The following is a 26,451-nucleotide window of genomic DNA, read 5'->3' as shown; positions in this document are numbered from 1 at the left end:
AATGTACTCATGTGTGTGCACATAGTCCATAGGCACTCACATACCTCAAGCATAGAATGTTCGCTGCTCCAATAAATACTCATTGCCTGATTCATAGTCGCAATCAATTATGTTTCTTTCAAATACACTCACTTGCGACTAACTTAAGTTCTTTATTCGCGTGAGCCTTTGATTATTTTTGGTCGATGCGAACAGCTAACGAATACAACAACAACAACAACAACAACAGCAGCAACGGAACTGGGAATATTTGTGGCATAAAGCACAAATATTTTATCAACATATTTAGTCAGCGTTTGAAATTTTATCTACGAAGGACCCAACTGGAAATGATTAGATTAAGTAAACAGCGTCAAAGTAACGAAAATAAACAATTTGGCGTCTTCTGATACCCGTCGAAAATATCACATACATATATATATATATATAAACATCTATGAAGTGGGGTATACAAACAAAAAGCTCAAAATATGTAAATATGCAAGATATATTCTACAAAATAGAAAGGAAATGGTCTTTAGAATGATCTGTCTTTAGATATATAGATATATACCTGAGAGAGAGGAACAAAAGGAGAGCGAGAGAGGGAGAGAGAGAGAGAGAGAGTTTATGAAAAAAGGAATCCAAGGCTTTTAGGGTATGTTCAAGTCCAGCAAGCGTTAAGAATTGCAACTTGTTTGACTTATGATTTGAGCTTTGAGTATGTGGCAAGCTGCACAGTGGGTCAGCAGCGATTTTAAAGCCTTCAAGGCCAGTAACAACAGTAACAACAACAACTAGAAGAACAACAACAAGAAGAACAACAACTAGAACAAGAACTGCAACTGCATTCATATAAAAGTTGTTGGTTCTTGTTGTTGTTGTTGTTGTTGTTGTTGTTTGTTTGTTGCATTCCTGACTAGTGAAAGTCGGTCTGGCCAACAGATCTCAAGGCTGCTGCTGCTGCTGCTGCTGCTGCCTGTCCAGCTGCGTAATCCGAGACCCAAATAGATTTATTAGCTGTCGCGTTTAATTGAAAACGCGGTGACTGCATTAGGCGTGTGCGTGTGTGTGTGTGTGTGTGTGTGAAAGAACAAAAAAAAAATTGAAAAAAAAAATATCCTCACGAATTGTGACTTGTGTCAGGTAGACACGAAAAGAAGTCATCAGTAGAAAGGTACATAAGAAAGAACAAAAAAAAATTAAGGAGAAGACAAAAATAATGATAATAATGCCTGGGAAGCCGACAGCACTTGAAATTCTTCCTTAAGTTAAGGCCTGCCCCGCCACCGCCTCCGCCCCCGCCTCCGCTGCCGCAACAATGCACCCTCGCTCCCACACTTGTGTGTGTTCCTGTGTGTGTCTTTCGGCATTTCCTGCTGCACTGAAACGCGCGTCATGGGAAACTAAACACAGCTAAGACCAAGCTAAGAAGAAGCACAAGAAGAGAAATAAGAAGCAAGAGCAGCAAAGAAACAAAATTTATAAGAGAAGAATATCGCATAATAATAAGAATAGGCAAAAGCCAGTTCCGGCCCATAAGAAACAAGTACAAAATTTATTTACGCCTCTTACATACAAAATGCAAGAAATTAGCGTTATCTCAAAATTAATCTGTCTATATTCACATGCATATGTACATATGTATGTATGTATGTATATATATATATATATATATAAGCACATTATTTACACAGATAACGCTTCAAGTTTAGATAAAAGAGATAGAAATTCACTTGAAAATTTTGCGGCCGTTGCAATTTGTTTTCTTTTTAAATACAATTCAATGTGATTCGTATCACATTCATACGCTCACTAAAATTGCCTTGGCAAACACTTGTTAACAACAAAATACAAAACAAAAAAAAAAAAAAAAAAACAACCATTACGCGCACTTGTTGTGTTAAATAAATGACAACAGCTAAAAACTAAATCAACAACAAAAAAAAAAACTGCGTAACAACCGCAAAAACGCAGCAACAACAACAACAACACGTACGAAACGACGTAGCGGCCTAACGACGTAACGTGCGAGCGAGCGAGCGAGCGAGCGAACAGTGAGCGTTGTGCGCTGCGCTCGCGTTTCGTTTTAAAACTGAAGTCGCGCACAAAACCCAATCGACGCTGGCAGCGTTGATCGTGCAGCACCACCAACAGGTGGCACAGAGCGTGAGAGTGCCAGAGCCAGAGCGAGAGCGAGAGCATGCGCATGCCGGCGCGCGAGAAGAGCGTTGAAACAAGTGCAAGCAGCGCAGAAATTTGCACTCAATGCTTGCCAAACTGTGCATGCATACGTGCACGCCAGCAAGTGGCTGTCAAACGGGACAGCAACAGTCAGCTCTGACCAGAGAACCCGAGGGGCGTGCACAATGAAAATGACCAGCAAAACAGCTGAATGTGCCAGGCCCAGAGCATAGGGCCTGCAGTTTGTCAAGCGTAACGCAAATAGGCACGCAAAAAAATAAAAAAAAAAAACTCGGCAAACAAAGCGACAATCGAAACCAAAGCAGCCCAAGCGAGTCGGCTAGTTGATGCTCTTCAATAATTTGACTTGATGAATTGCTTTGGTTTTTGAATACCACAACAAATACTTCTATATATTTAGTGGGCATAACAATGAATATAATTAGATTAATTAATTAATACTAATGTACAGTTAAAATATAAATAATTCTTTTTTCTAATTCGCTTTTAGTGCTATGCTTAATGACCAAGTCCACGGACTCACTTGCTAGAGCAGCGTATGAAAAGCACAGCAAAGCGCAGCTAAAGAAGAAGAATGCAAATCTGCAGGCAACCAAAGGATGACGACAGGTGGCAACTACACACACACACACACACAAACACACACACATACAAACACACATAGCAACATAATATAGACAATTCCCGAGGGCGGCAGATGGGGCGTAGCATAGTTAGTGAGAGAATACAAAAGGGGGGTTGGTCTACAGCGGGTGCAGAGGTATTGCATAATTGCCAAGAACGTTGCAATGCGATGCCAATCGCTTCCTTTTCCACTTCCCCTTCGGGGTTGCAGCAGCAGCGGGTAGCATAAAAATGAATTGGCCTTGCAATCATGTTGTTGTTGTTGTTGTTGTTGTTGTTAAATTCTAGCCTGAAAACGTAATGAAATTAAACGAACTGGAAAGCTTCCTTTTTCTATGAAAAGCCTCCGCATCGTTGGCATAATTAATGAGAGAAAACCAAACCGCTAAAGCAGCAACAACAATACATATATACATATATACATATGTATGTATGAACATGCATCCATTCAATTCGTTATTGTAATTCGAAAAGCATAAATAATGAAAGAAAAACCTAGTTGGTGTGTGTAACTAACTACACACATATTATTATAATTAGGCATGAAGCGGGAAGTAGATAGAAATTAGTGTATGCATAACAGGCTGATCATAATAAATGAAAATACTTTTATTTTGTTGTTATTAAAGTGAAACAACAGCATTTCATTTGTCGAAATACACTTGGCCGAGAGTTAACTAGCCCCAGGCAGTGGCTCTCAAACTGTAGCTGTCAGCTGTTCTTCAGCACACCGTCAAAGCGTCAAAGCCCATACAAAACTGTAGAGCCGTTAATTTGATTGCGCGACTTGCACACTTTGCCGTCTCATTAAAAGCGCACACAAAGACTTCCGTTCGACATTATTAAAAGACAAAAGCTGTGTGCGGCCAGCAGCCAGAGCGAGATAGCGACATAGCGCCATCTACTCCCACCCACCCAACGAACGACGAAACACACGCAACTAATGAGCAAAAAAAAAAAAAAAACAACAAAACAAGAAGAAGTAGAAGAAGCATAGCCGGAGTGCGGAGTGCGAGCAGCAGAGCAACAGCAGCTTGGCAAATTCTCAATCACAGCTTTAAAACTGTATATGACAAATGCTTTTCACTATTTGCAGTCGGTTTCTCTCTCGCTTGCGCTCTCTTGCTCTCTTTTGTTTGTGCACTCTCATCAAGCACTCAGCTGATTTTTTGTATATTTATTATTATTTTGTTTGCTGTTTCTTGTATTTTTCAGATCTGGTCTCGTTTTGGAGTCGCGTGTTTGCGCTGCCTAAGCGGTTTGACTGGTCCATTTGGCGGCTTGCGGCTGATGGTTTGAGGCGTCTCTCTGTATGTTCGCATGCGTGTGTGTATGTGTGTGTGTGAGTGTGTTGTGTGTTGGCCTAAACTAAAACAAAAGGCGGGCAAGTTCATTCACCATTTCACCTAATTTTTGTCGATGTTTTTGTGTTTTGATTTCGGTTCCGTTTTTGCATTGTTAGCAACCGCTTTTAATCACAATTAAGTTTTAAACAAACTAGCAGAGAGAGAGAGAGAGAGAGAGAGAGAGAGAGAGAGAGAGAGAGAGAGAGAGAGAGACAGAGAGGTGAGAGGGAGAGATAAAGAGAGCAGTGCTTGTCAATGCAACAACACGTGCACGTCGCGCTTCGCTGCGCTTTGACATTCGGCCTCAAGGTCGTCGCAACAACAACAAAGCTTAAAAGAAAAGGATGTCTTACAGTTTGAGCGCAACTTTACTTCTCTTCTTCTTATTTTGTATTTGATCGTAATGGCGCTCGCTCTCTTGCACTAAATTGCAAGTTGTCTGCGTGTGTCGTCAGATGTCGCCACCCCGCATGCGCCACTCAAACCCAATTGAATATGTTGTGCGTGTGAATACTGATTCGCTCTCATTGCGGCATTGGCGTTGGCGTGTGAATACTGTGAATACTGTGAATAACAATCAACAATCAAAGGGGCATCCGAAAGCGTGCACAAACAACAAGCACTGTAACAACAGTTGTGCATTCGGCTTTTCCAGCTACTATATCATTTTAATCAAATCACGCCCAGCCATATCTAATAGATAACGGTTTAATCAGTATCTTCAACCACACAGATTTGGTATATAAACCAAAAATATACCAAAATAAAAAAAAACCCATCTAACTATTGTAATGTGAAATCGCATGATTTTGCTATCAGTCAGCAAAATGTGCATATTTTTAGATTGGAAATTCTAACTCCAAGATAATGAATATTTCAATAAAAAACTCTTAACTGAAATAGCATAACAGATAACGAATTGTCATTAAATACGTGTTTACGATATTCAGTAAAAAGCTCTCTAAACTTCAATATAAATAAATTGATACATGTACTATACTTTAAATGTTATTTATATTCTACTTGAATATATTCATTCCAATTTACGGACAATCCAATATTCAATTTGTCTCAATTCTCGAGAGCCAGCTTTTAAATAAAATGTAACTAAGGGGAATGAAAATATATTCCCACCGGAGGTGCAGACAAACTTCTATATTTCAAAAGAATCTCCATCCGCATAAATAGAGAGATATGTGATAACGGATATAGATATAGGCCACGTTTACGGAAATGCACGATATATCAAAGACGCGATCACGTATGCCAGCAACTGGCGCCATCTAGCGTCTGTGTGCGCAACTATAACACGCATGGCTGCGTAGTGTGTGTGTGTGTCTTGGCTAAAGCACTGTGCTTGCGGTTGCGGCACCAGCTAAATACCTTGACAAAAGCTTTAGCCGAAAGCCATATAAACTATTTATTTGACTGCAGACAAGTATTGTAGGGTTTTTGTCGTTGTTGTTAAGTGTTTTTGTTGTTATTGTTGTTTTGTCCCATTTACCCAAATATTTGTCCAGCCGCATACTTGCAACATGCATCGATCTGATAGCTAACAACAACGATAAGATACGAAGGGCAACAACTAGACCCAAAACAAACAAATGTTGCAAGCGACAAAGATGGGCAACAGCAGCAAGCAGCCATAAAGCTGGTGTTAAACAGCATATCAACTGGCTGACATCCTGTGGCACGATTCACTGCATCCGTGGCATGCGACAGGCTATTCAACTGCCAACTCGGCAACGCTTTGCCATCATTCACAATTGGGTCAGCAGCACTTCATACTATATTTATGTATATATATATATACTATTTATTATATTACCTACTCACACAGACTCACATAATTGGGGCGTCTTATCAGTCGCGACAGCGATTTCTAATTTCCCAATTTCTATATTTTTTTTAATTTTTTGGATTTCCACTTGACTGCTTATCAGACAGCGATAAGAAAAAAAGTTATTGCTTACCTGAAAAGAGAGGGAAAGAAACAGAAATGGGTGTCAGAAATGTGTGTATAGTCAATGTTTCGAAATTACGATAATATACAATGATAATATACAACTATTGGGGTAGGTAGGGTGAGTCCTAGATACCCAAAGCTTATCTATAAAAAAAGTCGAACATAAGGGGAATGAAATTAGTTAATGTGTTAAAGCTAATAACAATCTCCGTAATAATTTAGCTTGGCATTTAAACGTGAGTGTTGGAAAATCTGTTTAATTAAAAGCAAGCGTAGGTTGTGAGCCTAGATATCCAATACTTATTTAAAAAAAAAAAAACAATAAATGACAAATACGGAAATACTTGAACAATAAAAATTCTTGAACAATCAATAAAAAATATATATATATCAATTGTATATAACAAAAAGAAGACATATATGGCCAGTGTTGGAAAATCAGGTAAATGAACAGTATTCCGCAGTGTTGAAAAGCTCAGTGTTCTTTGGCAAAAAATGATATGGCAAAAAGGTCAACGGTAAAAAGAATGACAATAACATATGTTATAAATGACAAATCCTCAAATTCCATCAAGTCAGTGTTAAAAAGTGCGGTAAATAAATATCAAGTTGTAGTGTAGAAAAGCCTACAACAAAATAACGAGTCAAACAACGTATGTTTAACAAACACCCAATCTGCATATTGTTTACTCTGTTAAAAATGATTAAAAAATATGGATTCTATATTTGATCTAATCAAAAGGCAAAAAGCTGAATGTCTGCCAAGTAGAAATTTGCCAAGGAAATGACCTAGCTTTGTCTATAAATCAATCAATTTTTCATTTGGTTTCCATTTCGTAATAAGCTTATAGAAACCTATTTGTATATATTTTAGTGTAGATTGATAGACCTAAGAATTTAACTTTAGCTCTTGAAAGTTGTTTTCCCTGAACTGAGTCAGCTTTAAGCGAATTTTAGTCACAACGATTAAGAGATTGACATTGTGTGATTCTTTATAAGGTAGTCGCTGTCAGTTTGGATATTAAACAAATCACTAATAATTCCCAACAAGTGTAAGCCCAGGCGGAAAAGCTATACGAAGTTGAGTTGAAGGAAAATGTCAATGTGATATAATTATTCACGTTTCTAATCTGCTCGGTTTAACTGGCATATTGAAGGGTTTTATTTAAATAGAAATTTGTGAGCTTTGCTCATTATTCCGAGCACAATTGGATAAACAATAGACATGCGAGTGATTTATAATGGTATTTCATGCCCGATTCCAACTAACTGCAATGCTTATCACGTTTGCTGCATTCAAAGACTGTCAAATCAATGCGGCTCAGCTGCGACTCATTGGGGGCTAGGCTCCAGTGCCAGCCCCAGCCCCACCAATACTCCAATTGGCAGCATATCGTCGTCGCCCCCGCCGCAACCCGTCACAGCGACAGCCGGCGATAACGTCACGAGCCGTCGACTGAACCGTTTGTAATTGATCGTGTCTTTGACATTAGAAAACATTTTCGTTGTCCGACTGTCTGTCTGAATGTCTGTCTGTCTGTCTGACTGCTTGAATGCCAGTCCGTCCATCCGTTTGGCTGCAATGAAAATGTAACGCGAAACACGCCAAGAGACGCCGCCAACTGGTGCACGGTGGCTAATAAAGCGCATGGAAGGCGAACGCACGCAGCGACAACAAATCCACTTAGGCGTGCAGCAGGCAGGAGGAAGCCAAACAAGGTACTCAAGAGCAGCGAGTGAAATGAGACGTGGCCAATGGCAGCAACAGCAGCAACAGCAGCAGCAGCAACAGGCAGCGAAGTTATCCAGCGAGTGCCAGGGACAAAAGTGGGCAGCGAGGGGTGTCAAGTGCGGCAGGCACAAGTGTCGGGTGGGTGGCTGGCTAATCGGCTAATAACACCAAAGTAAGCAAATGCCATTTGGGTTCTTTTCTTTAATAACTTGGCAAGTTCGCTTTAAAGACCCAACCAACACCCTCTGTAAAGAAATGGTCGCACGCCTATAGAAACTGCATGCCAAATTTGATACGTCTAGTCCATATAGTTCCTGAGTTCCGAAGAAACATTTGGACGTTTACCCATCATACGATTAGATAGACTCTCAAAATGTATATATCATTTTTCTTGTGCACACTTTGCATGCAGCTCTTAACCCTGCGCTGGCAACGGTTATTGGATTTTTCATGAAAATCTTTAAATTTTCCTTCTAAACAACATGATATCAGAGCTTATATGAAATCTATTTCGTGTGTATGTATGTTTAATATTATAAGCGTTCCATATTCAATTTAAAAAAACTTTCAGCAAATTATATAGGAAAAAAAGGACCCTAACAAAACGAGTTAATGGGAAGGGTATTCAAAAATTGAAGTGGCCTGTGCCTGTTTATACTATATATATCGATTGTGCTGTAATCGATTATATAACCTAAACATGATTAGCCCAAGCATCGATATATATCGATTGACTAGTAATTGATTGCTAGCATAAGCATAGCTCGCATTTGCCATATTAGGACCTAAATTCTACAATTCGTAATCTCTAAATTGAATAGCACAAAATCTAGTCTTTGCTCTCAGCAATATATTTGTAAGGTCAAAGTGCTTCAAGGCAGACATCAATTGCTGACCATGGGGGCAGCTTTGTGCCTAAGCAGGTCATAAATATCCTGACTACGTGACTCAGCAAGCATCAGAGACAGAGACAGAGTACTAAGCGGAAAGAAAGAGAGAGAGAAAGAGATAGAGAGTGGGGCAGAGGGAAAGAGAGAGTGCGCTACTGGCAAGTCATCCTGTTTGCCGTTGTGCTGCTGACCTACAGACAAAAAATCAACTGAGTAAGTGCTTCAAATTGCTAAGCGGCTTTGGTTATTCAGCGACAACTTACGAGCAACAGCAACAACAACAACTATCTAATTCATCAACAACAACAACAACAACAACAGCAACGGCGACTACGACAACCAATCGGATATTGCGCAATCGAGTTTTTTACAAGTATTTACATTTGAATTGCGTCTGGTTGTGAGTTTCCGCAATGCCAACGTAAAGCGGCGCCCGCGGGTCAAAGTTCATGGCAAAAACTCAGTGGCCAGGCAACGGCGCCGGCAAGGTGGAAGTTATGCAAAGCGTGAATTTGACAAGTGAAAGTGATGGGCGGCAGGTGACGAAAGCGCAGGCGTAGTTGATGACGACGACGAGAAGGAGGACGGAAACGGGTTGCGTTTTCAAGGCAGAGCCACAGCCATCAATCAGCCAAGCAGTCAATCAATCAATCAATCAAACGGCAACAACAAAAAGCTTACAGCTTCATCTGCCAGAGTTTGTCATCCGTTTTTTTTTTTTTGTTTTTTTTTTTTTTTGTGAAATGCAAACCAAACAAAACAGTATTCAGAGAAAAATGATTATCATGATTATTAATATTATCATTAACATTATAAATGTCTGTGTGTGCGTGTGTGTGCGTGTGTGTGTGTGTGTGTGTGCGTGTGTGTTTATTATGAAAAGGCGGTATTAAATGTTGGTAACCGGATTCGAAATCGGTTTCAGATTCTGTGCGCCAGACCAGACACAGCCAGAACAAAGCGAATACCCATTTATTGTATTGTATAAGAATATACAGATGGGGAAAGAGTTGCACGGCGAGAGCCCAAAACAATATAATTTATTGTACAAAGCTTGGCGGCAAGCACAGAAAGAGATAGATGTAGAGAGACTGCGAGAGTGAGAGGGGGAGAGTTTAGTGCGAGAAGTGGGCGATAAAGACAGCAGTTGAAAATGTCTTTAAGAACCATCGAGCCGAACTGTAAGATGAGTAAATGATATTTAACCAGTTGACAAAAGTGCAGAACGAGCACAGTAAAAGCCGCAAGAGTTGTAATTGAGTGTACAGAGACTACAGTGTGCACAGCCTATGTGCAAACGTTAAAAAGAGTTTATATCAAACTTTATTATTAAACTCAAACGTTAAAAAGAGTTTAATAATAAAGCTTGATATTGCTTTGAGTTGCCTTCATAAATTTCAGCTTGAAGTTTAAAAAGGTGGAATTTTACATTCCGCAATTACCTAAATATGGCTTGAAGCATATAAAAATCGCAATACCCCACGTTTATAGATTGACTTGGAGTATTTACATACCAACTTGACTACCTTATGCCAATTGCTATCAAATGTGTTCACTGTGCCCAGTGTTCACTGTATTATAGAAAGCGTTAAATGCTAAATGCCTCGCCCCAACATCGAGACAACAGCAGAAACCTTTCACAGCCATGACAAAGGATGGCAAATGCCACTTAAATTTCAATAGCTTTTTACAGAACAATAAAATCTCCAAGATAGAACAAGTGGAAAACTGACAGATCCAAGATGCAGTAGACGAGCAGTGTTGGCGAGGGGTCGGGGTTGGCAAGAAGACAAGTGCGGTAAGCACAAATACGATTACGAGCTCATGTAATGCCAATCATTGATCATTTTTCTAAAGAGATGCAACCCTCCTGCGCGTTCTTTCTAAGAATCCGAAAACATATTAAAAAAATAAAAAGAAAAGAAAAACCTCTGAATGACAGACAGTTCATTAAAAAGAAATTAGAAGGTATGGCAGAACACAGGCACGATCATAAAACGTAAAATGTCAGCGAGGGAGCAGGCAAAAACAACAAAAACCTAACCACAAATTGAAAACGTCAATATGCCGGTGAGAATGTGAGTGAGAAGAGAGGAGAGAGAAGTGTGAGAGGTATGTGAGACAGGAACTTCAGCGGAAAGGCACGACAATAGATAAAACACACACACACACACACACACACACACACACACACACGCATACACACGAAGACACAGCGAATTCCTAGAACGTAAAATTTTGGTAGTGCATTTAAGTGTTGCTCGGTACCAAGCACCATATTTGAGGTTAGGTTATTGATAAGCCTGGAAATATGTATACAAAAGGCGTGTGTATACTAAGGTTTCTTTCTGTGAAACATATCAGTTTTCTGCAGCATAAACCATATCCGATTTTGTTTAATTTAACAAAAAACAAACATAAATCTTATACGATTCTGTTTAAAGATTGAAAACTGTTTGAACTTAGCTAAAGGCAACGCAACCCTGAACCAGGGCAACTCTGCGCTTAAAGTTCATGTGTGTGTGTGTGTTGGTGTGTGTTTGGCAAGATACGCGCTTAAAGCATAAATAACAATAAAAAAAAAATTAAAAGCAACAGCAACAAAACTGAACAAATAAAACATACAAAATTGTGTTTTACGCATGCGCAACAAACAGAACTAACAGCATGTGCCCGACTAGCAAATACCCTGGACAGCGCAACAAACCTTCTCTACATACATAGAAATAAATACAACTATATAAACACGAACGCACGCACGCACGCACGGACGCACGCACGCATGCGCGCTGCGCTTCTTCTGCCCTTTTCCCCCACACTATGCTATGAGAGCTGCATACCGAATTAACTTCGGCGTTTATGGTCCGATTCTTATGAAATTTTCAGGGCTCATGTATGCCATACACAAGTATGTATATACCAAGGCGCAAGGCTCTTATTGATTTTGGAAACCAGATTTGGGGGAGGCAGTATATTGTATACTAAAACCAAGTTTGGTGTATCTAGTTCTGATATTAAGATATTATGAAAAGGGAACCAGATATTGATGATATTTGAGATATGTGCCTGGCACATACCATTATGCCAGTATGTACAGGGTATAACAACAGCAACAACAACAACATTGATGACAACTGCTTCATTTTATGGGCGTTTGTCTGGCGGAAAAAGTTAGCTTACACACACAATTTCTATATAAGCACAATTAATTTTACTTTTTATTTATGATATATTTTTAAGTCTTTTTATGGCAGTGAAATTAAAAGCGGGTTCAGTGGGGCTACGGGCCGCCAAATTCCCAAAACACATTTTCGCTTTATTGTCAACTGACTTGAAAAGATATTATTAAATGAAAGCGTTCACTGTTCGCAGCCAGAGATTGCGTAAAAAAAAAAAAAAACTTGTAATTAAGCAAAGAAACACAAAATTATGAAGTAAATTAAACCTGAATTCATTTATTTAAATCAATTTGGAGCTGGAAAATTTGTATGTTAACAAGATAGCAATTCTTGATTAAGAAACACTTTGGCTAAACGGGCCAACAAGTCAACTCTTGGTTCATCTTGAACCAATCCGAAATATTTAGCTGAATCCATGAAGCCCAACTTTTGACTATGGTTCAGGTGTAGGTTCAGGCAAGGCACACACAGATATACTATACTAATGTTTTGCAAAGTCAACGTTGCGGAATGCACTTTATGTTTGTATGCCCTCGAGGCGGGTATTATAATTTTCGATTGATCGAAAAGCAGGTTTCTATATGGCAAAATATTCTCTATTACCAGCATTTACGAGCTCAATATATTCTTACATATCTACAAGGGTATTAAATCTTTGCTTTGCCTTAATCACAAATTGAACATTAACTTGTTGTTGTTGTTGTTGCTTTACTTGTCGTCGCTGCACAGCCAATTTCAAGGCCAAGAGGCTAAGGCGTCGCTTATGTGGGTGTCTCTCAGCAGGTGTGTGTGTGTGTGTGTGTGTGTGTGTGTGTGTGTGTGTGTGTGTTAGTGTGTGTAGTTACATAGCATGGGTTGAGCGGCACTCAATTGGAACGTAACAGCCGGCTGCGGCCACGCCCCGACCAAACATTTTAGTTTCATTTTTTTTCGTGGGGTGCCGCGTCAAGTTTGTCGCTTGAGTCTTTTGTTCTGCGCAGCAAAAATCTCAATTATTTATTTACGAATTTAATTAATTAAGCGTGCACGGGCATCCACGACAACAACAACAATAACAACAACAAGAACAGCAAATGCGCAATTACCCATGGCTTTGGCATGGGCGTGCCCAGAGTTGGGTTCCTTTTGTCGTCGCCGTTTGTGTCGTTATTGTTGTTGTTGTTGTTGTTGCCCGCTTTCCGCACGTGCAGCGCCTACGCAAAAAGCTGAAAACAGAAACCGAAACAGAGAGAACGAGAGAGTAAATAAATAAGCCTGGCAAAACGACGTCCACGGAAAAGGCCTCAAAGCGCAAAACTGATACAAAAATCAGTTACAGCAAAGGCATGTGCGGCATATCGACTTATTGAATACCCCTCATAGTACATTTGAGAACATTAATTTTAAAATATTTTTCACCTAGATCCAATCCCAAATCGTTATGAACTTGGTATCCAAGCATTGGATTCATCTAACCATATTTTGTAGACTCCAAATTCGCATAGGGAACAAAATTTAGCCCACATTTTGTATATAAAAATATTAACGATTTGCAATATTTTCATTACAGCGGGCACTTATGAATATATAATACATATATATATATATGAAAATAGAAGATTAAAGAAATTAACACCAAATTTTAGGAACTATGGAATGATTTTAACAAACACTACGCAAAGTAGAACATGGTAATAAATACGTGACATTTTATATAAAAAAAAATAAAAGCTAAGCTCTTCCTAACCGATATCTGATAGAAATATGCATTACAAAAATTGAGTGTCTCTGTCCAGATCTTGCACCAGAATATATGTACGTATAGTGTATGATTGAGATACGTTGCGGAACGGCAAATGTCTGGAACACATTTCGTGACAAATTTATAATATCGCCCTTGAAGGGCAGAGAGAATAAGCAAAAATAAGATGATGATGAAGTGCGGCAGGGGCAGGAAGAGGGGCAATAAACGAATTTCAAAATTAATGTAAGACGCTGCCAAAGTCGAAGTCAAAGTCGATGCCGCCGTTGGCTTCAAAGTGCGCAGCGTCGTCGTTTGCTGCATGAATAAAAAAAAAATACAGATCCGAGCATTTTACGACCTTTTGTGGCCTTCAACATTCTTCGCAACTGAGTCGTTTGGCAACACTGGCGAACGCGCGCGCTCTCTCGCTCTCTCTCTCTCTCTCTCTCTCTCTCTCTCTCTCTCTCTCTCTCTCTCTCTCTCTGTCTGTCTACACTCCCACTCTCAATGCGCTAAGGCAACTACAACAGCTAAATTGCTGCTGCTGCTGCTGCTGTTGTTGTTGTTATTAGTGTAGCTGTTGTTGTTGCTGCTGCTGCTGCTGCTGCTGGCTGACTTTAACGAATGATTCATGCATTAAATTTCACGTTTTTAGAGGAAACACCTGGATAAATACACACACGATCTTGTACACGTACCAAATAAATTGCTTGTTCTGCGGCTATCTGTGTGTGAGTCAACGTACCCACAAATTCTGGATGCTGTGTGACAGCATAATGTATTTAAATACCCTGTAAACACAAATACATACATATATTTATATTTATATATATATATAAGCACACACACATACTATCATACACATGCATTAGTACACAAAGCGCCGTTAAATATGAAACGTAGCGTTATATAATCGTCTCCAGTCTTTGAACTTCGATTGAAAACCTTTTATTCGTTATTAAGTGCTTCAGTTTCTTTTTTCGTTTTTTGGATTTTCTTCGTTTGGGGCATTTCCGGAATTTCTGGAGTGAAATCTTTTATACACTTTTCGCTTACAACATTTGTTTGTGAATCATTTGTAACAATCTTTGATTAGATTTGTTTCGAATGGAAAACCTTTTCTTAATTATTTACTTTAGATTTGGGCATTTCCGGAATGTCTGTGAGAACATTTGAGCATGAATCATTTTGTTGACCAAAGATTTTTTATAAGAAACGAAGTCTTTAATTGTAAAAAGAGAGGTATGCATCTTAAGAAAAATAAAGTCATAACTAACTAAATAATTTAGATATGTCATAAAACCAATAATAATCTCAAAAGTAAAAAATGCAGTTTCATTTTAGTTTAATATTTAGTTAGTTATTTTATATAACAAATATGCTCAAGAAAGTAGGAAATCGACAATAATTGTTGCCTAATTTTGTATTTATTTAGTTATTATTAACATCATAAAAAAGTTTCATTCAAAAGTGTATGCATTCTTTCACAATATTTCCTATTAGTTACGCTAGCTTGTCAATTCGATCGGGTCAACATGCACTTGCTACTGCTGCATAGCCGCCCCCTTGCCCTGCCCCTTCCCCTACCAGCCGCCCACCCCGCGCACATTGGGCGTGCATCTCTGCGGTTTTTTTTTTTGTTGTTTTCGGCCTGAGTTCCGTTCGTTATTCTGACACGTACACGTTTCGGACAAAGCATTTTCAGAGCTGTCGTTAATGGAACTGGGCACCGGCAGCATGAGTAAGCGCGAAATTGGCAAGCTGCGCGTGGTAGCTGGTATCTGGTAGTTGGTACTTGGTACACCTGGTACACTACCTTACCACGGTTGCCGGTGCACGGGTGTGCGCAATAAAGCCGCAGCGACCGACCGATCGATCGCATGTGTCAGATATGACGACACACACAGACGCGGAAATGGCTGTGTGTGAAAGGGTTGGCTGGGTCAACAGCATACCGTCAACCGTCAAACAAACCATCAACAACAACATCTTCATTACGATCAACGTCAACGTCATAAGCGCATTTAACAATTATTGTCGTTGTTGTATATGCAAGCTCAAGCTATCCAACCATTCCATACATTTTCACAGCGAATGCCGCAGCAAATGCATTCCACAAAATTGCATCGGTGTAAAAAACAACAAATAAACAACAGCAACAACAATAGCAACAACAAAAAATTGTTAACGAAACCCAAAACCTCAGTTGCAAAATATTCACAATATTGAAGCTGCAACAATTCAATCGCAACGTCGCGCACGTTTCAGCGATAAAAAGTGAAGCAAAATAAAAGAAAATATAAAAAATAATATAAAAATTAAAATAAATATATATATACAACAAAAAAAGTATAGCAACAAAAACTTATAACATCAATTTCTAATATGCAAAACCTTTATGTTTTTAATTTGGGGGAAGTGTTTTTTTTTACTGCGCTCATTGCTAAAGTTTAAATTAACCAGAATAACGTGTCTTCCAGAATTTCATAAAATTTTGTATTTATTATCAATGAAATATGCTTTATGGGTGGCGTCTGTCCCGATAGGAAGCCTTCCAAGTTAGCATGAGTAATAGCGCGCATTATATGCGGGAATTACTTTGTGGACATTATGAATCACTTGCGAGCATATAGATAAAGATAGCCGGCAGGTTTATAAGCTTGTTGCCCACTTTTATGTGGAAAATCTATGAGGAAACACTATTATCTACTTCTAATGCTTATCTTGTTCCTAAATCGGTTATATGATATAGTGGTCCGATCCGGCCGGTTCCCACATGTGTATTAACTGTCTGCAACAGAAAGACGGCTCTATTCAAAGTTCAAGACGAACGCTTTAATGGGATCAGAGATGTATATTTATTTGCGTTACACATTTCATGACAAAATTATGATACTCTTAATATGAGTTTAAAATCTTTAAGCCGTTAAATCATTTTATAAGTACGCCTGTTTGAACATACATGTATGCATGTTTGTTTGTAAATATGCAAATATGCATGCATACATGCATGCACACATGCATGCACACATGCATGAATACATGCATGCATACATGCATCCACACATGCATGAATACATGCATGCATACATACATACATACATACATACATACATACATACATACATACATACATGCATACATACATACAAACATGTACACATACATACATGCATACATGCATATTTGCATGCATGCATACACACACACATATATATATATATACACGTATATACAAATATATATATATGTATGTACATACATATATATGTGCATACACATATATGTTCATATGTATTTACATACACATATGTGTGCATATGTACATATAAATGTACATACAAACATAAAAAAAAAACACTAAAACACAAGAAAAAAAAACACCACAATACTAGGTAAGCGTGAAAACTGCGGAGCCTACTTAAATTTTTGAGAATCGAGGAGGAGAGCACTTGGTAGAAATTCGTTTTATTTAAATTTGCAGCATAGCGACTAATAAGCTTGGTCGGCGTTTAGCATTAGATGCATGCATACATATGTACATAAATGCATACATACATGCATGCACACACATACACACACACACATACATAAACATACATACATATATAATACTTATCTCCCTTTGTACAAAATATTTGTACTATATATAATTTCATATAAACTTATTACGAAACTGCCAACTTTTGGTGTTCATAGGAACATAAGGATAACAATTTTCTGATAATCTGCCAATTTTCATTTTCTAGAATAATAAAATAAACTTTTTCTTATCGTTGACAATTTTTGAGTACTTTTGAATGAACAAATTTCATATTCATTAATATTTTTATTATTATTTTTTTTTTTTTCAAGAAAAACGTCTGGAACTGTTGGGGATTAGTTTTTCTATTATACTGCTAATTGGCAATTTTGACTGCACTGTAAAATGAAAGCCATCAGACGAGCTATTCAACCTGAGACTGAAAACTATGTGGAAAAGCTTGGGTCTAGAGCACAAGTGGATATTGGATATCCATAGTGGATATAATATAGTTTAAGCTTCTCTTCGTTGAAGCCAACTGCTGCAAGACCTGGGCCCAGCCTCAACTTCAACTTCACCTTCACCTGACTATGAACATGCACTTGACCCAATGCACGTCAATGGAGCATATCGACGACACTCTGAATGTACCTATTCCCCACACAGACTTGAGGTCTAGGTCTAACCAGCGATGCGTAGCAGCGACATATGAAAAAAACGAAGAAAGTAAAAGAGACGAAAACAAAGAATAATGCAAGAGGTCAAGCAGAAAAGTTGAAGTAGGGAGTAGAGTGTTACCTAATATTCACCTTGAAAAACAACTCAATTGATTCGAATGGAAACCAAATTGGAGAAGACCAAAACGAGCAACAAATTAATTAGAATGATGATAATACATAAATTGAATGCATTTGTTTTTGTTGTTGTTGTTTTCATTGTTATTATAATAATGGGTGCGTTGGGGCACGGGGCGGGAGTCAGAATGAGGGGATGAGTTCTGTGGGTGCGACAAGGTATGAGGCAGGCTTGACTGAACGTGTACGGTTCGGCTGGCCAGGCAGACTATATAGGATTTGGACGGGAGGTCATGAGCTATGAGGCATGAGGCAGGCAGAATATTTCGGATTGGGGGAGGGGGGGATGAGTTGTGTGGCGTGGCGCTTCCGTTGCGTTTGGACTGTCATTAGGCGGTAAATATTGAAAAAAAAAACTAGTTTTTTTTTTTTTGTTATATTTTAATGATATATTACCGGGGCAACGAAATGCAGTTGTTGTTGTTGTTGTGGTTACATGAGCTGCAGTGCAACAACAACAACAATGAATCGGCAGCAAGTGAAGAAGAAGAAGGCTCGCTGTAACGGCGCCTGGCACGCAAAGGGCAATTCTGGGCGCAGTTCTATGCCACATTTGCAGCTCAGCTCGACAGGAAGTTTGTTTAATTAATGTGTCCAGGCACTCGAGAGGTCGGTTACGAAACTAAATTCGAGTCCTGTGTACAAACACACACACACACACACATAGCAAGACAGCTGCATTGTGTGTGTATATGCAACCATCCCAGCTAAACAAAGCAAACAGGGAAGCATGCTGTTAGCTAGCCTGCTAGACTAAATAATACCCTGTGTTTTGCTGTGCTCACTTGAGCTCTTCTCTAAATTTGAATGCGATGCTTCAACTATTCAATAACTTCTGTGTTTATTTTGTAAAAAAAATATGGAATACTATCAGAATTTTGAGTGTTTTTGAATATTCTATCAAATATAAACCAAATTCCGAAAAATATCAACATTAAATGTTTATAATTTTTTAATGTTTAAATTATGCCAAATTTATCGAATTTAATCGAAAATAAAAATATACCAAATATTCAGGCTATAATAAACGGGGCCTTTATAATGCTTCCATAGAGTTGGGTTGGTTAACAAAATGGCATAAATGTCCAAAAATTGAGCTCTTAGCATTTACATTAACTTGACCAGCTCTAAAAAAAGATGAATGTATAAACAGATCATTGCTTCACATTTAGATTCGACTGTCTATTATATAATATCATGCCGCATCTTTTCGACTACAGGGTATAACAAGCCAAACCAAACAATGGACAACAAACAGCACACACGCCGAAAAGAATACAAAGTCAGAAGTTGGACGAGGGGAGACACGTGCGTGACCAAAATAGATACTCAATTAGTGCAGCAATAAAAGTATTGTAATTGTAGAAGATACCAAAAGACCAGGTTTTCGTCCAGGGCATTCATTTGACTCGCAACTCCCTGCAGCGGGTGTAGCAACCACAGAATGCAACAACATCGTGCAGTCGTGTGGCATGCGGCGTGTGGCAGGCATGCAAATAGATAATACCTACCCAAAACGCCAATCAAAGCAAAACAAAAACAACCCAACAAAATTTTTTTTTGTTTTACAGGGCAGCAACAAAGCCAAATGCAGTTAACAATGGGCTATTTGGGTCGGCTGGCTAGACATACTGTTTGAGTAGCGCATATGCCCGCTGTATACCCTACATGGGCACTAACATGGCATATCCATTGCCAGTTTGTGGCAAATTGAACACGTAAAACAGTTAACAATAAATTTGACTATGGAGCACTAAGATAAGAACACTTAATGAAAGAGTAAAATAAAGTAAGTATTCATATTATCGTCAGTTGAGTGAAAATGAGTATAAAATTAATATTTAATATAGTTTTCGGAATAGGATTAAAAAAAATAAACAGTACTTATCGATTTGTATTAATTCAAATATCGATTTCTATCGATTTTAATATATATTTCGATAGCGATTGCTATGGATTTCGATATCGAATGTTATAGATTTCAATATAGATTGCTATTAATTTCGATATAGACTATTATCGATTTTATATCGATTTGTTCGATAGCGATAGTTGTCGATTTCATGCTAACGATGTTAGCTATCGATGACTGAAAACAAACTAGATTCTCTCTAGTTCTTATAGTCTCTGAGATGGACGCCAACGAACTGACAAATCAAGAATATACATACTCTGTTTAGACAGCAAAGTCTTCTGCTATCTGTCACATACTTTTGAACTAACACAATCCCACCCATTTGAAGTGTGTACAGGGTATGGCAAACAAACAACATAATAAAATTTTATGATTTAGAAAGAAATGCCACACAATACTCAACAAATATCGTGACTTTAATAATATATTCAACATATTTGAACGAGGTTAAAAGTCACAGCACATAAAATGCTTGAATTTCAATATAGATAAGAATTGTTTATGAAATTGAAAATACAAATTCTTTTCTTTGGGTTTTCATTTGATCCATACAGCGTATTTGCAATTTTCAACGAATTCTAAACAATTCAAAGACAGCTTATTTTACAAAGTTTTTTCTTTTTTGTTTCTTTCAGCTTTAAGCGCAAGCTCAAATATTATTTAAGGCTTAATTTCAACAAAGTGTGTTTATATGGTCACAATCCATATCAATTACTGCTGCTTATTTTGATCGAGCAGTTTGCTTGTAATCAATTTGTTAAGTTTCATTTTCGATGCATTCCGGCATTCGGCGAGAAAATGAGTTGTATTCAATTTGAAGTTGTGGGCGTTTTGATATGAAATTGAGTGCTCCGTGGGCGGGCAACGAATGTTGTTGAAAATTGTTTTCAATTACAAAGCAACCGAAAACTAAAGTCAAACTTCAGATCAAATTCGGGTCGGAGACTGCGACTGAGACAATAATTCAATTGAATTTCGCGCCTAATTTGGTCAAGCGTCATGAATCAACCCAAGCTTCCAGCCAGGCAGCCCGCTAGCGTAGGCCACAACAATGCAATCATTATAAAGATATGAATAAGAAAACGAATGCGAACAGCTATCTGAGTCTCAGTGCACGAGTGTGTACGAGTAGAAGTGTGAGTAACATATCTATAGGTGGATATTACACGACAATGCCAACTATTGGACGCCCCTTTAATGGGGAATGACGCAGTCGCCACTCTCTATGTATGTCAGACTATACTCAATAAGTGTACTATTATATATATATATATATATATATATATATATATATATATATATATATGCCATATGTTGTGCCTGTTGGCCTGGCAACGCAAAAACAAAACGCAGCCAACCCTCGTGAGTCTACCAACTGGCCAAGCTGCCTGCTGCTCGGCTCACATTTTGTCAAGGTGGGCGCAAAAAATTAAAACGCAATTGATTTTTTATACCCTAGAAATAAATGCCAAAACATGTGAATGCGCTAGGTTGTTGCATTTCAGCTAGTTCTAATTGAACATAAATCGAGATTAAATACAAAATTTAAAAAAAAAAAATAAAGAAAAATATGAGGCGTTTGAGCTTTGTTGAGAAAAAAAAAAAAACTTAATATGCCAAATATTAATTATATATATTATTATATTATTATCAACTATAGACAATCAATATACTTATATTCCAGAGACGCGCAATATTGATACACAAATTATAAAGGAAATTACCTTGTTTTTTGCCGTAGTATCATATAGTCGCGCATTGTTTAAACATGTTCTAACGTGTTTATACATATTTCTTGAGCTTCCATTCTATTGCATTGCACAGGGCGCGGGGAGAGGGAAGGGGGGCTTAAATGGTATACCATTATGGCATTAGTCCCATAGCCATAATTGGCTTGCATTCTGAGCCAAACGCTGCGGAATTTTGAGGTTAACAAAGCAAAGAAAGCCTTGAAGTGAGCCACGGAAAGGGTTGCACACATTGAATATTCAAAGCCAGAACTTATATATCCAATATATATAATATACCCTTATAATGCAAATTCAAAGCTTCCAATTTATATCAAGAAATTTTAGCACATATTTATAACGCAATTTGCCCATTTATAACCTGACTCCAATTATATTTATAATTGTTTTTAAAAAAAATATATATAAATTTTATACAATATTTTAGTTTGGTTTTCAATTTGGCTTCGTGGCGTGAGAGCGGCGAGGCGAGGCGAGGCGAGGGGGGATTGGGGTAATGCTGCGGGGCATTGCTGCTGTGCGCAAAACCAGTTTTCGATTTCCGGTTATGCACATGAAATTGTTTATCTTTTATAGTTGCCGTTGGCCAATTATCAATAATGCTGCAACTGCACCTTGCAACGATTTCTTGAATTCCAACTCGATATTCATCCAAAAACAAATACTTGACAAATATCTGAATAGATGCACGAACTATACAGAATAATTTCTGAATGACAAATTTTAGATAATAAGAAGACGCATTTAGAAATGCATAAGATCAATTCAATGTATAATTTGCTTTCGAAGAATTTCTTAAAAAACACACGATATTGGGCTATATTCTCAATTCGCCTCATTGTTAATGGCCCATCATTGTAACTATATCCAATAGCCTATAAACTATATCCTCGCTCTATACTTTAAGCCCTATACCGTATGCCCTATATCCTATAGTCAATATTCTACATCCTATATCGTATATAAATTATTGTATATCGTATAAGGAATACCCTATACCAAATTCCCTATATCCCATATCCTATATTCCATTTTCTATATCCTATATCCTATATTCCATATCCCACATTCTATATCTTATATCTTATATCTTATATCCCATATCCTATATCTTATATCCCATGTCCTATATCTCGTATCCCATATTCTACATCCTAAATCATTTATCCTATATTCAATATTCTATATCATATAACCTATTTCATATACCTTTTATCTTATACCCTATATCCCATATGATATACCCTATATCATATATCCTACATCCTATCCTATGTCCAATCCCATATCTCATATTCTATATGCTATATCCTTTATCGGATACCCTTCATCCCACATCCATGCAACTATGCCCCTATTTCACAGTCTTTTGCTTGACATAGATCAAAAGGTTCTGATCGATTCCAGCGCAAACTAGAACAAATTGAATTGGGAAAAGCTTTCCACATTGCAGGCGACCAATCTCTATGGCTTAATATAGAACAAACAGGGTCGGGTTTTGTTTTCGACATAATTATAATAATTATTATTTTTGGCCAATTTGTTAATCTTCCTTTTGGAGATGTGTGTGTGTGTGTGCGTGTGTGTGTGTTGAACAGGTGTTGAGTTTTTTCCAATCGAACGTGGGGCCCAATTAGAGCGCACGTAAAATGCGCTACAATTAGCGTGCGCAAATTTTCAAATATTTAACTGGCAAAAATATTTTTGCGCCAGCGTCGTCAGCGTGTTCCCATTGAATGTTTAGCTCTCACTGTATTTTGTTTTAATGCTTTTTTCCATATTTCTGTTTTCTTGTTGTTGTTGTTGTTGTTGCCATGACGAAATAATTTACAAATTGCGCAAAACAGGTTTTTTCTCTTTTACGATTTGGCCAAAGAATTCACAACAAAAAAACAAAAAACAACAACTGAATGCTCAATGAATCTTTTCCAGCGTCCAGACCGAATCCCCACACGATTCTCGTTGCCAAAAAACAAAAATGAAAACAAACAAAACAAATGACTCAAATGGCACGCCCAGCAACCAGTTGGACAGTTGGACAGTTGTCCGGCCGCCCAGTTGCCCGGCTGATCGGCTGATCGGCTGCCCGGCTGAGCGCCGGCGATAAGTCGATAAGGCGTGAAAAACGCCCACAGAGCACACAGAGACAATTCCAACTGAGCTCGCGGAGACGGCAGAAAATTGATTAAACATCATGCAAATTTATTATATCAATAATTTGAGTCGTTCAAATGTGCTTTGCACTCGCGCAGAACTTGATTATCTTTACGATGTTGTTGGACACACGCAAATATGTCATATAATATCTTTAGGAAATTTTTATTAATACTTTCATTGTATATTACTTTTATTTTTTCAGCTCTGTCTCTGTGCAGCGAACTAGTCGCCTAGTCTATCGAAAAGGAGCGCTCTTGTGTGGAAAAGCTCAGCTCAGCTTATCGGAACATCAGATCATATAGCTGCCATATAGGAGACATCCGTCGAATTGTAGAGACTTTCGTCAAACTCAAAACTGATCTAGGAGCTGCACAAATGCCCGCAAAGGGTATTAGATCTTCGACATGCCGAGTGTATCGTTACTTTCTCGTTTCTTTTTCCGTTTTTACTTAGACAGAGTTTTGTAATAAATCGAAATACAAGAGTTTGTAATAAGCCGCATTTGCAGCATGCCAAAGTTAATTGCAATCGCAGCACAATTGGCCCAGTTGCAATGCAGCTGGGATTGGATCAGTTGCGCATCTTTGTGGAATCTGGCCCAAATACCGAGTGTGCAGATATATAGAAAAAAATAGCAGCTGCGAAAGCGAATCCGAATCCGAATCTGAATCTGATTCCGAATCTGAGTTGCTGTTGCTGGCAAAGGGTAGAGAAACTGTTGCCAACGGCTATCAACATGCTATGTGCGAGAATTTGAAATCAGATCCAAAGTTGTTCGTTCGTTATTTTTTTTTTTCTTTATATACTTTTTTTTTTTGTTGATGTTGCAATTTCTGTGCCGTTGAGGCATTAAATTGCATAATTAGCAAGTTCGCCGCGAAGCGCTCTCGAGCCGTGAATAGTTAGATATATGTAGAGCTGTGTCTGGTTCTGGGTCTGGGTCTGGGTCTGGGTCTTCAGTCTCTCCAGTCTCTCGCGCACACACACGTGATCGCGAAATGGAAAGCGCCGTCTTATCTTTTTTTTTTTTTTAGAGCTTCACATTTGCAGCTGACACAGTTTTTGGCGAGCCACTAGGAAACAATTGAGAGTGCGCCAAATTCACACGTTGCACAAAATTATTTGAAAACAAAAAAAAAAAACCAAAAAGAGATTGTCGCTGATGAAAAGCCAAGCTTTGTATCGGGCATGTGAAAGGCAAACTTAAGAACCGTAGATTATGTTTTTTTTTTTTTGTTTTTCCGACTCTGGAATCCTGCCGTTTGTAAATGTTGATTTAACTGTGACATGACATTTGATCTGATCTATTTTATAGACAGACAGACGGGACCAGAACGAATCATATTCTTGTCCTGATGTAGAAACGATAATAACCCCATCTGCCTGTTACATAAAATTATAATGTTTTCTTGGCATACAAAGTAATGAAAAAAAATATTAACCGGAAATACCGAAACACCAAATTTGTATAATAGCTTAATCAGCTCGATAGTGATCATCATCATCATCATCATTGTGATTAGCATAATAAAAATTGATTTGATTTCCCTCTGGGAGCATGGATATCTTACATGTCTTAGAGTGGAATGCATTTTTGATTAATTACAAGACGCTGCCGCTGCCTGCAGCCGTCCGGAACCCTTGCCCCAATCAGAACCCTATACCATTTGTCTTCTTCTGCTTCTTCTTCTTCGCTGTATACCTGTCGTGTCTCTTTGGCAGAAGGTTGGGCCCCTAATTTGGCTGCCCCTGCAAGGTTGAGAAGTTACAAGCTGCTCATCTCGGGTTCAAATGAGTTCAAAGTGCGCTCTGCGCCCGCCGTCTTTGCCTTTTTTTAAGGTATTTATTTACTTTAGTTTTATGCTTTTTATTTGTATTCTGGGCTCTGCGTTTATGCTTGGCTCGTCTTTTTGATTTTGTTTGTTGTTGTTATCAATTCTTCAAGAAATGTATGTAAATACATTTCCATCTTATTTCGTATACCCTTACCTGGGTTCTAGCACTTTTTTAGGTTAACAAATCGCAATTAAGACCAACAAAATTTCCTCTAATCGAACTTTCACTGCACTAATAATAATAATAATAAAAAAAGGCTGCGAGCCAGATTTGAAGCCAACCAACTGAAGCTGGGAATTCTAGCTTAGATTTCAGTCGCAAACGAAAGAGACAAAAATAACCCACCTAAAACCCCAATCAAATGATAACTTAGTAAAAAATTGCATTTTTCCTGAGATCAAGTATGTGAAAGAAAAAAAATCCGTTTCAAGAACCAACTACATTTGAAGGCTTTGCAGCCCTGGTCTAAAAGGGTATTCATTCTTCGACTTAGCCTTTGCTTCGTACGAATATTTCAACTCATTTGCTTGCCTGTTTTCTTCTTCTTACTTTTGGAGCGTTCTTTATTGGGTCGCCGCTTATCATTATTCAAATATTTTACCTAGACAAACGAACATTCCGATCTGCTCTACCATCTTTCAAATGGGCGATAACACTCACATGTGCACACACACACACACATGCTGGCCATACACTTTCGACTTCTTTTGAGTTCGGCTTTTTTTTTTTTGTTTTGTAATTACAAACAACTGACGCTCAAGTGTAGCATTTCCG

The 26,451-nt window shown here is 38.2% G+C and overlaps 1 protein-coding gene across 1 annotated transcript in view; it reads right to left on the bottom strand.

Annotated features, from left to right (window-relative positions):
* The window catches only part of baz (par-3 family cell polarity regulator), a 49,431-nt gene that overhangs the window by 21,413 nt on the left and 1,567 nt on the right, over window positions 1-26,451 (bottom strand). The window lies entirely within an intron of this gene.

The sequence above is a fragment of the Drosophila virilis genome, chromosome X (genome assembly GCF_030788295.1).
Source record: "Drosophila virilis strain 15010-1051.87 chromosome X, Dvir_AGI_RSII-ME, whole genome shotgun sequence".
NCBI classification, from domain to species: domain Eukaryota; kingdom Metazoa; phylum Arthropoda; class Insecta; order Diptera; family Drosophilidae; genus Drosophila; species Drosophila virilis.
This window is presented reverse-complemented; position numbering and strand designations above follow the sequence as displayed.